The sequence below is a fragment of the Mus caroli genome, chromosome 14 (genome assembly GCF_900094665.2).
Source record: "Mus caroli chromosome 14, CAROLI_EIJ_v1.1, whole genome shotgun sequence".
Taxonomy (NCBI): Eukaryota; Metazoa; Chordata; class Mammalia; order Rodentia; family Muridae; genus Mus; species Mus caroli.
In genome coordinates, this window is record NC_034583.1 from 51,826,719 (window position 1) to 51,843,355 (window position 16,637).

Consider the following 16,637-nt stretch of genomic DNA (forward strand, 5'->3'; position numbering starts at 1 on the left):
CCAACTGAGGCTTTTATTGTCTTATATATCTCTTCTTATGCCAGTACCACCACCGTCTTGGTTTCTGTGGCTTTGTGGTAAGCATTGAAATTGTGAAGTGTAAGATATCTTTTTCAAAAACATTTAGGCTCTTCTAGGTCCCTTAAATTTGCATATGGATTATGGGATGAGCCTTCAGGTTTATGAAGTGTAACTAGCTGGGATCTTGGTGGTCTTACATTGAACCTTAGATTAATTTGAGGCACATTTCCATTCTGACTGTGGTGAATCCATTTGCTGAGGTCTTGAATTTCCACATTGTTTTATAGTGTTTGAGCGTAAGTTGTGCATTTCCTTTGTTTAAAGTATCCTTGCGTGTTTATTCTTTCTGGTGCTATTGAAAATGGATTTCTTTCCTACAGCTCTCGTGGGAACGGTTTATTGCAGCAGTGTAGAAATGGGGCTCACTCTTGCTAAGCTCATGAACTCCTAGCTCAATGTTATTTTTTTTTTAGCATTATCCTTAATATATTTTCTGTGTGAGATTACGACACACAGAAGGAGAGATGGTTTTACTTCTTTTTCTCTCCGAACGCCTTTATCCCCACTTTCTGAGCTGAGCTGGGCAGAACAACGCGGACTAGAAATGGTGGCGGCGGCACCCTACCTACCCTTGTCCTAGGGGAGTGTGCGTGTTTAGAGATGGATTCTGTCAGCTGTAGTACCTTTCCTGTCTGCTCCTTTGTTTATTGGGTGTTTCTGTCATGGATAGGAGTTTAATTTTTAAAGTGAAATAACCATATGACTGCTTTCATTAATAGTGATAATATACTCCATTAAGGATTTTTTTTACTTTATATACATCTATGTTCTTAAAATATCTTTGTTAATTCGTACAATGTATTTTGATCACATTCACTACCCTCTTCCAATGTAAGGGATTTTAAAGTATATTCAAGACGCTCTTATTTCACAAATCCCGTCTGTCACGGTGTATAGTCATCTTTCTTTTTCATGGATTTGGCTGACTTCGGTTTCTAAAGTCATAGGATGATTGGCCTGTGGTTGTTGGGGTTGGCTGTTGGAGACACGTTCTCACTACTGAGGGTGTCAGCAGGCTGAACTTGAACTTGTGACGTTCATGCTTTAGCTTCCTGAACAGTGGGATCCCGGTGTGGCTCACCATGCCCCAGCTGCTGTGCTTTCAGCTTGGGTAGTGTCTTTCCCTGCTTTTGTTGTCAGGGTGTGCATATGAATAAGATCTGGGGGTGCCTGTGGATGTGCATGAGCAGATGTCCATGACCTGTGCATATGGATCACATGCATACCATGACTGTTAGTTTAGACATGTGCCTAAGTACAGTGGAGAGTGGGACCGGAGGCAGCGTCCTGGGATTCAACTCTGGCTGTTTGGAAAGGAGCTGAGTGCTCTGTTCTGAGGCCTTTTTTGTCTCCCCCCCCCCATATAATATAGGGTTAGTTTAAGCCAAGGAATAAAAGTATAGATTATCTGGTACAATACCTTGTACTAGCAGACACTTTGTAAATGACTTATAGGGATATCTTCAACTCCTCAGTGAATCTAATACTAGCCATACCCTGTTATCTGTTTATTATCTACCATGTTCTGGTATTAATTTGAACCAAGAGGTGACTATTTCAGTGAATTTTTAGGCTTTGCTTATGGATGAGTAGCTGAAATCTCCCCTTATTCAGGGTTTTTTTTCCCCCAAAGGAACATCCTTCTTCCTCCATTTAAATTCTGTGGGATATCTTTGGAAGCTGTTAAAACCATGGTTTTTCCTTGGCCAATAGGAATTAAGAGTCTGAAACAGTCCTCTGGAACTGCAGTGTACACAGGTTCTCACGCTCACTGCGGGACACTATCTGCCCCGCTCCTCATCTGCCTCCTGGAGATAAGTCCATGCCTCTTAGCATCCTTCTGAGAACCCAGAGAGGCTCAGGTGACAGGCCTTCAACACAGCACACGGCCTGGCAGGGCTGATAAGGAGGAGCAGTGGGCGTGTCCTTCACTTTCCCATCCCCGGGGCGGCAAACAGTATTTGATATGTAAGAAATGTTGGAACAAGAGCCAGCAAGGTGGCTCAGTAGGTAATGGCACTTGCCACCCAGTGTGACAACCTGAGTTTGATCCTCAGAACCCATATACTCCTGGGGGTTGACATCTGACCGCCACATGTGCCCCTGTGGCACAGACATACAAGTGTGCATACAGGAATAAGTTAAAAAAAATAGAAGGTCTTCCTGGGGGGTGGTAGTCTGTTTAGCTTTTGTAGGGCTTAGAATTGAACTTAGGGCTTCGGGATACCAGGATGGGCTCTGGCACCGAACTTTCCCAGCCCAGAGTGAAATGTTCTGTTGGCAAATTGTTTGTAAGAAAATTCCTGTTTTTCGCCGGGCAGTGGTGGCGCACGCCTTTAATCCCAGCACTTGGGAGGCAGAGGCAGGTGGATTTCTGAGTTCGAGGCCAGCCTGGTCTACAAAGTGAGTTCCAGNGGGAGGCAGAGGCAGGTGGATTTCTGAGTTCGAGGCCAGCCTGGTCTACAAAGTGAGTTCCAGGACAGCCAGGGCTACAAAGAGAAACCCTGTCTCGAAAAACAAAAACAAACAAACAAACAAACAAGAAAATTCCTGTTTTTCCTTCGCTTGGAAGGCAGCCCACCTATGTGAGAGCAGTGTAGAACTAGCCCGAGACTATGAACATGGGAAGAGCTTTCCCAGGAGCCTCCGTTGACACTCAGAGTGGGTTTCCGGGCTGAGATCTGGATGTACGCCTGCTCGTTCCTGTGCCATTCCCAGTGGCTCTGCTAGGGTTAAAACTTGGAGCTGTGCAGATGGTATCGGTTTTGGGAAAACTCGGCGTGTTGCTCCACTTCATTACTCAGGACGGGTAAACAGAGCCGCTCCATTAAACCAGACCCGTGAGCCAGGGTCACTCTTGCAGGGACACAGGGGCAGTGGTGCCCACACTAGATGAGCAGCAGTCTCTAGTACTTTTTTATTTATTTTTAAATTTATTTTGGCTGCATTTGGGTTCCGAGTGTATGAGCATCTGTAGCAGACATCTAGTCACAGGTACATGCTTGTCACATCTAGTCATCTGTAGTAGACATCTAGTCACAGAGAGCTTGGGTAGCCCACTGGGAAAGCTGGGGAGATTCTGCTGGGGAGCTTAACACAGCAAAGGCACAGTGTTTCCGGTGCTGTGATTGTTAATATCGCCAGGGATCTACACCTTCCTAAGTGTAATTTTTTTCACCTGTTTTTGCTCCATTTGCATATTTAGATGCTCTGTAGGAGGGCCCGGTTTTTTGGAGTATAGAATCATATCAGTTGAACATAGATTTTTTTTTTTTTTTTAGTCACAGACATGTAAAATGTTCTGAGAACAAGATTGTTCTGGACTGTTGGCACTCTCCGTGATTTCCCCGTGGAAAATTGCCCTCTCAGCCCACCAGGATCAGATGGCAGAGCTAGTAGCTGTAGTCGAGAGCCTCATGGCTCCTTTAAAGTTGACACACAAAAGAGCAGTGTCCTAATGTTGGAACTCTTACTAAACAGTTTTCAAGGAGGCACAACTAAGGCTTTTTTTTTTACTACCTCATAATCTTCTGTGCTGAAGTGGCAGCCTGCCTCGTTGGTGCATCCAGGCTATGAGAGGAAGACACAGAGGTGGACTCGTTTAAGCTGGTGCCAGAAATACGGAAGGTATTCATTCTAATGCTGATTTACTGTTTTCAAGAATAATGCCCAGAAGTGTCCTGAGACGCGGTAGCGGTGTTTTTCTCATATTGTTTTGACTCTTAAACACATGCATTAATCCGATCTGACATTGTTATTCCCAGGGAAATGGAAGCAAGCAGCGGGTTCAAGGGCACCCAGAAAAGCCTTCGGCTGTTGTGAGGGCTAATGGGGTAGTAAGCCTGTAGTCAGAGTGGTGTGGCAGAGGGGTGTGGCAGCCTCAGTGATGACTGAGAGTGAGTTATTTTGTGAACTCCTTGTTAAAGCCATGTGGAATGTTCTCTGGGAACCACTCGAGATACTCTTCCAACACAGCCAGATCCCTTTGCTGTGTCCCTGCAACTCTGGGCCTAAGCTTTGCTGAGTGGGTGGAGTTTGGACCAAACTGTTGGCACAGGACCATCTCATTGCCAGCAAACAACTGCACATGCGTGGGAAGCGTGGACGGCACAGATGGAGTCCCTTGAACACCAGGATTGTCGATGGGTTTTGCTGATTTGTTTTCTTGGCAGTTAATGCCAGTTTTGGTTTCCCTAGAGTGTATGTTTAAACTGTTGGTTTCCCCCCTCTCTCTGATGTGTGGTTGGTGTTATATATTAACTTAATGCCAGGCAGCGGCACAGACTTCCAAAACATACTGGTGGATTTTGTGTTCAGAGCAGGACAAAGTTCAAATCCCTGATAATTTCATGGTCTGGACTCCCCAGCCTAGCGATTGGCCCACAAATGAAGCTATACCTACTGTAGTCGGCATCATGAAGAACCTAAAGTGTAGAATGGTCCCAGCTTGTTGCTGGCTTGTTTTGTTTTGTTGGAATGTTCAAGTCAGGAATTTTCTCTGTGTAGCCCTGGCTGTCCTGGATCTCACTCTGTAGAGCAGTCTGGCTTCAAATTCAGCGATCCGTCTTCCTTTTCTTCTGCCTCCGGAGTCCTGGAATTAAAGGTGTGTGCCACCACTGCCCACCTTTAATCCCAGTTTGTTGCTTTTAAATAATATTGTTCATTAGTTATGTTCAGGGAAGTCAGATAGGAGAATGGATCTGGAGTGAGTATTGTTCTGAGTCTAGAGTCCACTGGCCGACCTAAAAGTCCACCCCTGCTTGGCTGTTTCAGTGCCCAAGCAGATGCCATGGTCATCTGTGAAGGTCGCTGAAGTCATCCAGAGCAGGACCCAGATAAGCCTGCAGTTTCTGTTGTGCTTCTCCGGGGAACCTGCCTTGTAAGTGCGTTTATTGCCAGTTTGGGCTCCCTCCATCTCGTGGGTTTTCGTAGAAGCCTTTCCTAATAGCACCGAAGCCCTGCCCTGAGACCCTTTGTGGGCTGAGCAGATGCCCCTTTTGCCACCAAAGACCTTGCAGTAAATGCTTTGTCCCTGCACAGGAAAGACACCCAGGGACGCTTATTGCTGGCTTTATGGAAGGTTTTCTTCACGAAGGAGTTTATTTATTAGCAAAATACTGCTGTGAGCATGATTCTTAAGGGCCGGTAATTTAGATTCTGCTGGTTCAAGGCTGTAATTTTTTTTTCTAAAGCTATCTGGAGACCCATTCACTAAGAAATAAGCTTTTGCTGAAAATTAGGGATTGAGACTTGAAAGAGCTGAATGAAGTTATGACTTTTGTATTACCCCTGGAAGTAATTGCTCCTTTAACTCAAAATCCATTAGTAGCCTGGTATAATTTTTTTGACATCATGATTATTAATGTCTTTTAACAAGGTCTCGTTTCAGTAACCTTAAGCAAATCACTGATTTTAATATAACAGGCATGGTATTTTAGAAATCAAAGGATACATTTATTGAAGGTATCCAACTGCTTTGATTTAACTTAGAATATATATACATAAGTAAGAGTTCTCGTTCATGACCCATGTATTAGTCAGAGTCCCCCACCAAAACTAGTCTGTAGGTTTTATGCGTGTGGGCAGATAGTGTGTATCCTTATCTGGGAATTTTTAAAATGTTGGAATATTTTCATAAACATGAGATAGGCTGTGGAGAGGGAACTCAAGTCAGAACACAGTTCAGTTATATTTCAAAGATACAACATTTGGCCCCAAGGAAATGCCATATAAGCACTTTAATAATTTTGCCTATGATGCAAGTCTGTGATTCAGAATCCTTACCCGAGCTATGTATTAGCTTCTCCATTATCCCAATAAAATGACTGAGGCAGACTACTTACAAAGAAAAAGGAGTTGAGTTAGCTGACAGTTTGGGAGGCTGGAGGTCCAGACAGCACAGGGCCTCTGGTGAGGAATCGTGGGCTGATTCATCTCATCTGGATTACAGTGAGGGAAGCCAGGGAGACTGGGTGGGGCCAGGCCCAGACTTTTGTAACATCTCTGTCAAGAGAACTGGTCAGGCTCTGGTAAAGGGTAGCTTAAGCCAGTAATGCTCAACCTATTGGTGGAATCTCCTCTGGGGTCAAATGACCCACTCACAGGGCTGGAATATCAGATATTCCACATATCAGATAATTGCATTACAATTCATAATAGTAGCAAAGTTATAGTTATGAAGTAGCAACAAAAGTATTTTTATGGTCAGGGGTCATGCCAACACGAGGGTCTCGGCACGAGGAAGGTTGAGAATCGCTGCCTTAAGCCCTGCTAAGGGCACACTTCCTAGTGGCCTTAGAACTTGCATTAGTCTCCTCCACACCCCAACACTTCCAGTCCCCTTACTCTGGGATCAAGTTTCCAACAAATGGGGAGCACTTATACAAACTGTATGAGGAAGCAACTAGCTAAACTATAGCGTGATGCAGATCTGTGCTCAAAACGTTTCTTTTTAGGGGCTGCTTGCCCCCTCCCCTCTCTCTTGTTCTTGCTCTTGCCTTCCTGCTCCCACTCTCTCTCCATTCCCTTCCCCTGCCATGTGCTCAGCCTCTCTCTCTTCTCTTCCTCCCCCCCTCTTTCTCTGCCTCTACTACCGTCTTGACTCCCCTCCCCATGCCCTGAATAAAAACTCTATTCTATACTAAAAACAAAATTCAGCAAGGTGTGTGGTAGTGGGGGGAATGTCAAGAGACAGAGACAGGAGTGGGGGAGGCAGAGACAGAGAGAGAAAGAAATGCTTCTCAGCTTTGAAAAGTAAGCTTGTGATTAGGACCCCCACAAGCCTAGAGCCAGCAGAGTGCATCAGTAGACTGGGATTCCTGGCTGGAACTGATGTCTGAGTCTGGACACCAGTGATAATATCTTAGGGTTTCTATGGCTGCAGTAGACCACCATAACTAAAAACGAGTTGGTGAGGAAGGGGTTTCTTTGGCTTACACTTCCATATCTCTGTTTATCAATGAAGGAAGTCAGGACAGGAACTCAAACAAGGCAGGAACCAGGAGGCAGGAGCTGATTCAGAGATTATGGAGGGATGGGCTTACTCCCCAAGGCTTGCTCAGCCTGCTTTCTTATGGAAGCAGGGCCACCAGCTGAGGGATAGCTCCATCCACAGTGGCTTGGGCTCTCCTCCATCAATAAAGAAAAGGCCTCCTACAGCTGGATCTTACAGACATTTTCATAAATAAGGGTCTCTATTCCTACATGAATTTAGCTTATATCAAGTTGACATAAAACTAGCCAGGACAAGTAGTCCCAGGCTGAATTCCCTGTGCTGAAGACACCCATGGTTCCTCTTCAGTCCTCTCTCTGATTGGATGAGGCCCACTCACACCATGAAGGCTAGATAACCAATTCTCAAAATCTACAGATTTACTGCTCTTCACATTTTAATGTGTTCTCACAGGGACATCTAGGCTGGCATTGGACCAAACGAATTGGCACCCTGCCTAGCCAGGCTGACACATAAATGTTACCCTTTGCTACGAGATGAGAAAATGTAGATGTTGTACCCTGTTCAAGGACACGGTATGGAGGGGATTTTCCTCCATCTGCTGTGTGGTGGAGTTGGGCAAAGAAGAAGTGGGGAGCAGCTGGCAGGTGTGGGAGTAGCATCGGGAGAAGTGGGCGCTGTGCCAGCAAATTGAAGTTAGCCATGTTTACAGAAGTACCTCGGCCTGTCAGAGAAGTGCAATGGTCTATGCCACACACCTGCTACGGCTGGTAAGTTGTCACAGAGAGAAGCATTGAGAAGAGGGAACGCTCTCCAGGGCCTGGAGAAACCAACACCAGGAGATTCCAAAACCGAATGGAAACAGAAGCAGCTGGAGAGGTGGCTCAAGTAGGAAGGTGATTCCAAGACCTGAGTTCTTTCCCCAGAGCCTATGCAAGAAGGTAATGGCGCATGCTTGCAACCCCAACAGTGGGGAAGTGAGGGAGGTAGATCTTTAGGCCAGTGAAGATCCTGTCTCAAAAAAAAGGGTGGAGGTGGGTGGGTGAGGGAGATGGCTTAGTCAGGACAGTGCCTGCTGTGTAAGCACAGAGACTTGAGTTTGGATCTCTAGCACCCATATAAAAGCTGGGCACACCGGTGTATGTCTGTAACCCCCAAGCTGGCAGGGTGAAACCCCAGATCTCCTTGGCCATCTAGCCTAGTGGACTTGGTGTGTTCCAGGGTCAGTGAGAGATTGTCTTAAAAACTAAGGTGGAGACTGATGGAAGAAGACACCTGAGATCAACTTCTGGTCTCCACACAGACACACGCCCTCAGGCACATGTCCACACTGCCCAGTCACATATACATAATACACCCCACCCACATATACACACATTCAGAAAGGTAGGTGGCATTCCTGAGGATTAATAACTGAGGTTGTCTTCTGGATCTTGGAGGCACGTGTCACCAAACACATGTATGCTTGCAATCACATAAATACATACATACAAACGTATGTACACATGTGTACACACACACACACACACACACACACACACCTACTCCCAAATACAGAATGCTAAGCAGGGAGTGTGGCCCAGTGGTTGAGGTCACTTGAGGCCCCAATTGGGTCCCCAGTGCTAGAACCAAACAAAGCAAAACCTTCCCGTGATGTTATCCGAGCCAAGTTTCCAGCCAAAGCGACTCCACAATGTCCTTGGGGTCTGAATCATGTCACCATTGTCAGGCCTGGTGCTTTAACCTTTGAGAATTTCTCAACCTCAGTCTCTGGGAGCTAAAGAAAGATGGCGATGCTGCAGGCCTGCCAGTTTTCTGCAGGGAGAACACAAGCTTTAGAAGTGCTGTACTACACCTGTTAGGAAGGAGAGCTGAAGCTACTGAAGCCATCAACCCATTGGGAAGAAGAAGGAAGACCAAGGAAGCTGAGTGCATTTGGCTTTGACTATGCTTGGGAAATGCTACTTGGTGTGTTCATCATGAGCCTGGTGTCTTTTCTGTACAGTGACACTTAACGTGCTGCTTGGTTAGTGGGGGTGAGTGTGGCACAGCTTTGTGGTGTAGGTTTATGCAACCTGAGCAGCACCACTGAGGAGACCTCTGTTCATCCTTCTGGAAGAGGCTGTTCCAGCAAACACTGGGTTGCATATAACCACTCTGACAGGAGGGGCATCTTCCAAGGCAGTATCCCCTCNCCCCCCCCCCCCCCCCCCCCCGTTCATCAGTTATTAGACCCTATATGTCACTCACACCGCCAGCTCTCCTTGGCTTACACATTATCTGCCTGGGTCATTGCTGAAGTTTAGAGACGTAGGCAGAACCACTGGTTGTCAGGTGCTGTCTTTTGCGAGTGCTCTTTGCACTGCAGTTCTAAGCTCCTTTCACCCACGGTCATTGTCCTGTGTGTCTTTCTACTCTTTTCTTTCTGGAAGCCTAACAGGAGCACGGGATGCAGCTGCCTCTCCAGGCGTGTATCTCAGAAGTTTTTGCATCGACTCTTTGCCTCTGCAGAGTAGGAAAGCAATTCTGACTACACAGTGGTCTCTCCATTTATATAGTAGCTACCTTTACTTGGGACATACTGACTCTCTGCAGCCCTTGGCATTGTGAGGCTCTCTACCCTTCTTCCTGTTCTACTTGGTGGAGGTGACACTGGTTATTCTAACCCTCCTCCAACCATTCTACCTCTGGGCAGCTCCTCTTAACTATAGATGACTCCCAGCACTGGTCTTCCACTTTGCTGTGTCTTTTTTGAGTCAAGACTTGAAATCCTGGTCATTAGTATGTGTTTCACGTGAAGGCTTTTGATGTTAATGTCTGCTGTTCCCTCCTCTTACTAGGGCTGAGGTCCCTACAAAGGACACTCCCTGCCCAAGCTCCAGAGCACAGAGATAGTCTCATCCATTTCCTGATCATACTTGCATGATGAAGTATCATGCTGGCAGACCTTGAATCTCGTAGGAAACTACATGGGGTTTTCCATGAAACAGTAGTGGAAGGAGTCAAGGGGACAGACATTGCTCTCCCAGACCAGTTTGTGTTTGTTTTACCTGACCTACAGTACTGGCCTCCCTTGTGATGAGCGTTCTGGAGGTTTTTGAGGATTCCTACAGGCAAGGGCCGTTTTGCATTGATGAAGACCTCCAGGGTTGAGCTTTCTCCAGGGAGGGACATTGGGCACAGATCTGTGAAAAGGGCCCCGCAGGAAGTCTTAACTAAAGACATTGGATGGGTAGACTAGAGAGTTGAAGCCTGGAATCGGACTTGAGAAGTGGCCTAGCTCTGGGTAGAGAGTGACAGGGAGTGGACAGGAGGGCGTGACAGAAGGACTGTAGTTTGGAGATAGGTGACTCCAGGAGAAGATGATTGATTCTTGATTGGTGATAGTTTCTTAAGACAGGGCTGTTGTTGCTGGGTTGGCCTTGTGTTCATTATTGTGGTCTAGAAGCAATGCACATTCAGTGGTAGTAACTTCAGATTTTCAGTTTGGCTGTTCCCTAACCTGGGTGTCATGTGACCAGCTTTCTCTCTCCTTGCTGGGCTGCAGAAGTGCTCACTTCTTTCAGTCGGTCCCTAAATCATGAAGAAGAAACCTTGATCCCTACAGTGTTCTTTCTGCGCTCCAGTGCGGGATGCCCAGTAGGTTAAGTGATTTTCAGCTTGGCCTTTCCAACTTACAGTGTGGGTTTTTTTCAGGATACAACCCCATGGTTAGTGGAGGAGTATTTGTGTTCTCAGGGCAGTAGGTTCAGTGAAAGGCGCTGTTTGTGTGTGTAAGAGAAGGTTTTTATTGGGCATGTTGGTGCCCCTTTAATTCAGCACTTGGGAGGCAAAGGCGGGTGGATCTCTTGAGTTGGAGGCCAGCCTGGTCTACAGAGTGAGTTCCAGGACAGACAGGGTTACACAGAGAAATCCTATCTTGAGAAAAACACACAATCATAAACAAGCAAAAAACAACAAAAACTGGAGGTTGGGGGAGTCTATATGGTTAGACCATATAGACTCTAAATGGTGTAAATAGTATAAGAGTGAGCCCTGCTGGAGACCTTCGTGGCTCACGGGCCTCATTGCACCTGGAGCTGGATATGTGATAGTGGCCACCAAGGCACATCAGTCCCTGCAGAAACAGGTTGCTTTTGTGACTCTCGAATGGGCAAAGAAAATAGGAAGATAAGGGGTGGAGGATTAGCATCCGGTGGAAAGGCTCCACAGAGGTTGATGCCATGCATGGCTAGGGGAGGATCAGTAGCCATGGCATCAGAGGTTTCAGGCAAGGCAGATGGATTCTCCCTGAAGAGTCTATGTGACTTGACAGAGTGCACCAGGCCTTCCAGGAGAATAAGGAAGTAACGCAGAGAGTTTGACCACTTGTATACTCAGCTGCTCAATAACGATCCATGGAGCTACACTGTGTGCCAGGCACTGTGCTAAGAGATGAGGCTGAAATTTCAAACAGTCCATGTATGGGGAGTTGCCAGGTAAAGCACAGTAGATGTGACCAGCAGTGTGGGAGTCAGTGTTCCTCGGAGGAACAGAACCCATGGCCTCTATGTTTACTGTGCAGTTACATATTATACAGGGACTTACTGAGCAGTGGCTGTCTTCATACTAGAGAGGTTGAGAACCTGGTGGTCGTTCAGTCTGAGAAACCCGACTAGTTTGGCACTGAAGGCCTGGAGGCTTCCCGGACAGTTGCTGCTGTTGAACTCACCTTGAAAGACCAGAGAAGACAGGGTCTGAGGTCAGCAAGGCACAGCAGCATTGGCAGGTACATGGTGTAGGAGTTGGAGGTCACTTAATGGAGTGGGTAACTTCTCTCACAGGCTTTTTTTCCGTCTTGGCCCCCAGACCATTGGATGGCGTAGCCTATGTTTGGTCTTTTCTGAAAATACCTTCACAGGCACATCAGAAGCGAGCTTCAGTAAACATCACTCAACTCAGCCACGCTGACCGTGTAGACCAGCACTCCCCACTCCACACAGGGATGCTAATACAGTGTGATAAGTCAAGAAGGGAATTGGTTATAAGAACTCTGAAAACACCCAAGACAGGCAGGGATTTGAAGAGTTGATACAAGATACTCACCTCTTGTCCTCAAGTCCCAGGTCCGCTTTCCCATTTTTGAGTCCCAGGGTCAATAGTGTCACTACGTCTCACTGGTTCTTGCTTCTCTTCTGTGAATGAGGCCAGCAGCTGCACCCAGAGACCTTGAAAGGCCTCTTGGACCAGAGATCCCAGCCTCAGGACTGCGGCGCTACAACAGAATGATTACACGACAAAGTAGGCAAGATAAGTCATCAATATATGGATTTTTCAATTTCTTACTAGAAACATCCCAAACTTTACGCCATTTAAATTATTTGATTGAGTGAGAACCCGGAGGTCTTATTTGTGCAGCTAAATTTAATGGAAACTCTTCTTTCTTGGGTCTTTAAAAAGTGGGATAGAAGCTCTCTAGGAAAGCTCCCAGACTCATTTCAATACGCTGTTGGGTTTGTGGAGAACCGTCGGTGGGAAAGCACAGCTCACAGTGTGAAGAGAGACAAGACAAAGTAGATGGGGAGCTAGGCTGGTGTGTTGTGTTCCCAGATGTGGTCATCCCAGGCTTAGGCCACTCTGCAGATTAATGATTGCGGGCTCACCCTGCTCCTCAGACAGAATTTTAAAAGTTGGTTTATACAAACCTGGAAGTTAACTAGTAACAGCACAGTGGGCTCCCTGCAGGATCTCAGAGAGCGCTTCCCCCTCCCCCAGAGTTGACTTGGTCCTGGAATTCAGCTGGTAGGACAAAGATTTCCTCTAATGTGTCCTATATTCTGCAGCTGAGCTGTTGCCCTGGCAATTCCTAATCGTACTTTCCGCTGCGTTGAATGTGTCTGTTCTAGACACACCATGCAAACAGAATCATATAGTGTGTGGCACTTTGCAATTAGCATCTTTTCCTTGGAACTGTATTTTCCAGGTTCCTTTGTGGTATGGCATATGTGAGCACTTCCAACTTATAGTGGAAAATACTGTTTTGTGGACAAATTCCATAATAATTCGAACATCCATCAGTAGATAATTTGGTTTGTTTCTACTTTTTCATTGTTGTGGATAACATGACTATAAACCTTGACACACACGCACTTTTGTGTGTTCATAAGTTTTTAGTTCTCTGGAGTCAATCCTTAGAAGGGGTGTTGTTGGTAGCTGTGTATTTGAGGACCTACCTATCGGCTTTTCTCCTTTCCCCTGAAGTGGCGGCACCCTTTGACATCTTCATCAGGAGGGCAAGAGAGTTCTGACTCCTCCCCAGCCTGGGCAACCCTTGAGGTTGTAGAGAATGGTGATGTTCTGTGACCGGCTCCTGCTCTGGTGCCGGTTGTCTGTAAGGTGGGTTTTCATTTCTCATTATCTGGCTCTCAAGTTACCGATTTGTTGGCTCCACTCCCCTTTACTCTCCTGGAAACCGAGGTTGGAAAGAACAAGGGAGAGTTCAGCCTTGGTTAATGTAGATACACATTAACACCTGTTTACAGATTGCTAGAAAAGCCCAAGGCGGGAAAGGCTGCATTCATGAGCTTCAGAAATCCTTTAGATTTATGACTAACAACCCTGTAGGACTGTAGGTATATCCTTGGAGAGTATGATACTTTGTAAGTTTTGTGTTCATTTGTGGATCTGTTGAAAATGTAAAACACAACAGTGGCTAAGGACATATTTTGAGGATGACCACTGTTTGGGGAAACTGTAAATGTACATGCTAATACTGATGAGTGAAGAAACCCTGTCCAGGTTACAACATGTAAAAACATCTCTGGGGTGGTGTGTTTTCTAGCAGCCTCTCAGATCAGGTATTGGTAGGGTTTGCTAGAGAGTACTTTGGTGGTGTTTCTGTGAAGTCCCTCCATAAGGGTGGTTAGATGCAGGCACCCTCCCATAGGGCCCCAGTCATAACATAAAGTGACCTGTTGTAAGTAAATAAATATACTTCTATGTATCATTCTCCAGTCTTTTAGAATTCACTGACGTTTATATTGTCTCATAAATTTAACATGCATATAATTAGTACTATTTATTTTAATGTAAAACCACAACTTTCGTCGCATCAAATAAAAATAGCTGTTTCTCTAACACATCGCAAATGCTCTTTATGCAGAACAAGATGTTTAGTATTCTTTTCACATTATCTATTCACTTAATACTTTTTAAATATTTATTGATCCAGGCACTAGATGTCTTAAGATAGAAAGATGTTGTCTGGTCTCTTGGATTATGCATGATGCACAAAGCGGCATCACTGAGATGTGGTGTAAGAAGTCAGGTGCACAGGAAACCGTGGATACACAAGGATGCTTTGAGAGTTCTGAAGGCAGAGTGTGAAACTGCAAGTAAATCACCGAGGGTGACAGTTTTACAGCCAGCGGTTCTGACACTTCCTGGATGCCTCTGGCCAGGATGCCCACGTCCTCTCTCTAAGCATCATTAAGGGATTGTGCATGATCAGATCACAGTGCAGAACGAGGGGAGTTCTGAGAGACACTGTTGTATGGTGGAGAAGAAGTCAGGCTTTGTTACCCCGCCGTGGGTGGCCTTGGGCCCCTCTGTAGGTCTCTAGGGCTTGGTGACCTCATATGCAGTAAAAGATAACTGTAGTCACAGTGGACCAGAGAACTGTTGGGCTGTTCCTGGTCTTTTACATCTATGAGCATTGGGGTTCTGGGGGCTGAACAAGTAAAAAGAACGTATCTAAAGCTACAGAGCTAAACAGGTCCATGTAATATATTATAGTAGGTTAATAAATGGGAAAGAAAACCAAAGAGGCAAAAAGATACAAAGGCAGTTCAGAAATGGAAACAAGAAGAGAAGAGGCTTTTGAGAATTACCCCTATGCTGGGGATGTAGCTGGGGTAGCAGGCTTACCTGGCATCGGCAAGGCCCTGGGCTTGATTCCCAGCACTGAGAGAAAATGGGAACCATTTATATTGGTGGTGATATTTTTAAGAGTCCTGTGAAGATTGAAATTCATTTGGTTTTGGTTGTTGTCTCCTTGCGTATTTATGTGCAGAAGGGTCTCGTTCGGTGTTCTCAATATGTGTGGTCGGTTTTCTGAAGAAAATGTCAGATAGATTTGATTTCTCGGGTAGGGAATTGGACTGGGTAAAGAGCCAATGTGAATGGAAAGGAAGAGATGATTGATGTGAAGGGCAAGCTTCCTGCCATGGGGTGGGGGAGGGGGTAGAGGGCGGGGGGGGAGGGGCGACCCTGGCGTGCTGGAAAATCACGATTTTATTTATTGCCCGCCTTAAGACTTAAGACTTAACCTTTCTAGTCTCTAAAAAGCATCCATAACTGGTTTTTAACAATTGTGTGATTCATGGAAGAATAAAGAGGATAGTAACAAACATTTTGCCACCATTTTGCCACCGTATGGTCTCAGTTGAAATACTGTAAAGACAGAATGTGCGAGCTTCCAGTAGTGATTGAGCGGAGACTCCGCCGGTCAAGTACAGATTCCAGAAGTACAGATTACTGTGTGGCTTCCCTGCAAGCATTTCAAGAACCTGTGTCAGAGATTTCCGTAACTTCTTATGTGGGTTCCACAGGATGTTTGAGGTTGGCTCCCGAATCATGGAAGAGATTTATTTATTATGTTCGGAAAGACTTGAAAATATTGATAAGTTAGAAACCAAACTGAGAAATGTCCCATAGGTAAAAGCGTAGTTTTTTCAGCAATCTTCTCTGAAGGGTAGAAACTGTTTGCACCTTTAGGGGACAAAAAGAAAAATCTGCAAATTAACTTATGATCTTCCTAAATCGTAGTTCAGTAGCCAGTCAGAATAATAATGTATGCTCTGCTGGAGAGTGACATCCCCTTTGATAAACCAGTTCTACTGTTCTGGCTTAGTGTTGGTTAGCCATCCATCCATCCATCCATCCATCCATCCATCCATCCATCCTTTACCTCTCCTGTGTGCTTTGGCTAGTTTAATTAGGAGTAAAGAGTAGCCATTGATACCAACAGAATTACTAAGAAGTTTAGGACTTGACATTGATTCTTCTCCCAAGGGCATAAGGTCTCCGGGGAAGCAGAGTTTTCTCTTGGGCTGCATCCTCTGAAAAACACAAAGTTAGCTTTCATATCTCTTGGATTCTATAGTCTCAGATCCAGCCAGCTGTAGAATGGAAACATTGTAGAAAGAAGTGTGAGGCGCATTCACACACGTCAGTGATGATGTGTGAGCAGTGATCTGGAGCAATTTAAAGGACACAGGACAGTGGGTCTGGGCTATGCAAACGCTGGGCTGGTTTCCATAAAGGCTTTCTGCATCTGTGGACTTCAGTTCCAGGTGAGGGAGATGCTCAGAACCAGTTCTTCACAGATGCCTGGGAGACTCCATGTCTGCCTGCTATGCACAAGGCCAGTGTTGAATCCCGAGCACTGCAGAACAGAACCTGGCTTTGTCTTCTAGTCCTCCAGGCTCCCTTCCTTCTCTTCTCACCTCATTTGCTTCTATTCACTGAACTAAATGTCAGGTCCCTACAGTGTCTTGTTCCAAAATCAGAAGTGGCTATTTATTGATTTGGAGTATGTTTTTGTGGTTCTGCATCAAACCCGGTT

At 45.7% G+C, this 16,637-nt stretch overlaps 1 protein-coding gene across 7 annotated transcripts in view; it reads left to right on the plus strand.

Moving 5' to 3' along the window:
* Positions 1 to 16,637, plus strand: part of Spata13 (spermatogenesis associated 13) — a 130,591-nt gene that overhangs the window by 17,820 nt on the left and 96,134 nt on the right. The window contains exon 1 of one of the 7 annotated variants that reach the window (XM_029469027.1): positions 2,570 to 3,708. The exons of 4 other annotated variants lie outside the window; for them this stretch is intronic. The gene's annotated coding sequence lies outside the window, so the exon portion shown is untranslated. Of the gene's footprint in view, positions 1 to 2,569; positions 3,709 to 4,896; positions 4,961 to 7,842; positions 7,975 to 16,637 lie in introns of those variants that run through there. 2 more of the 7 variants (XM_021182584.2, XM_029469029.1) reach the window with 2 other exon arrangements.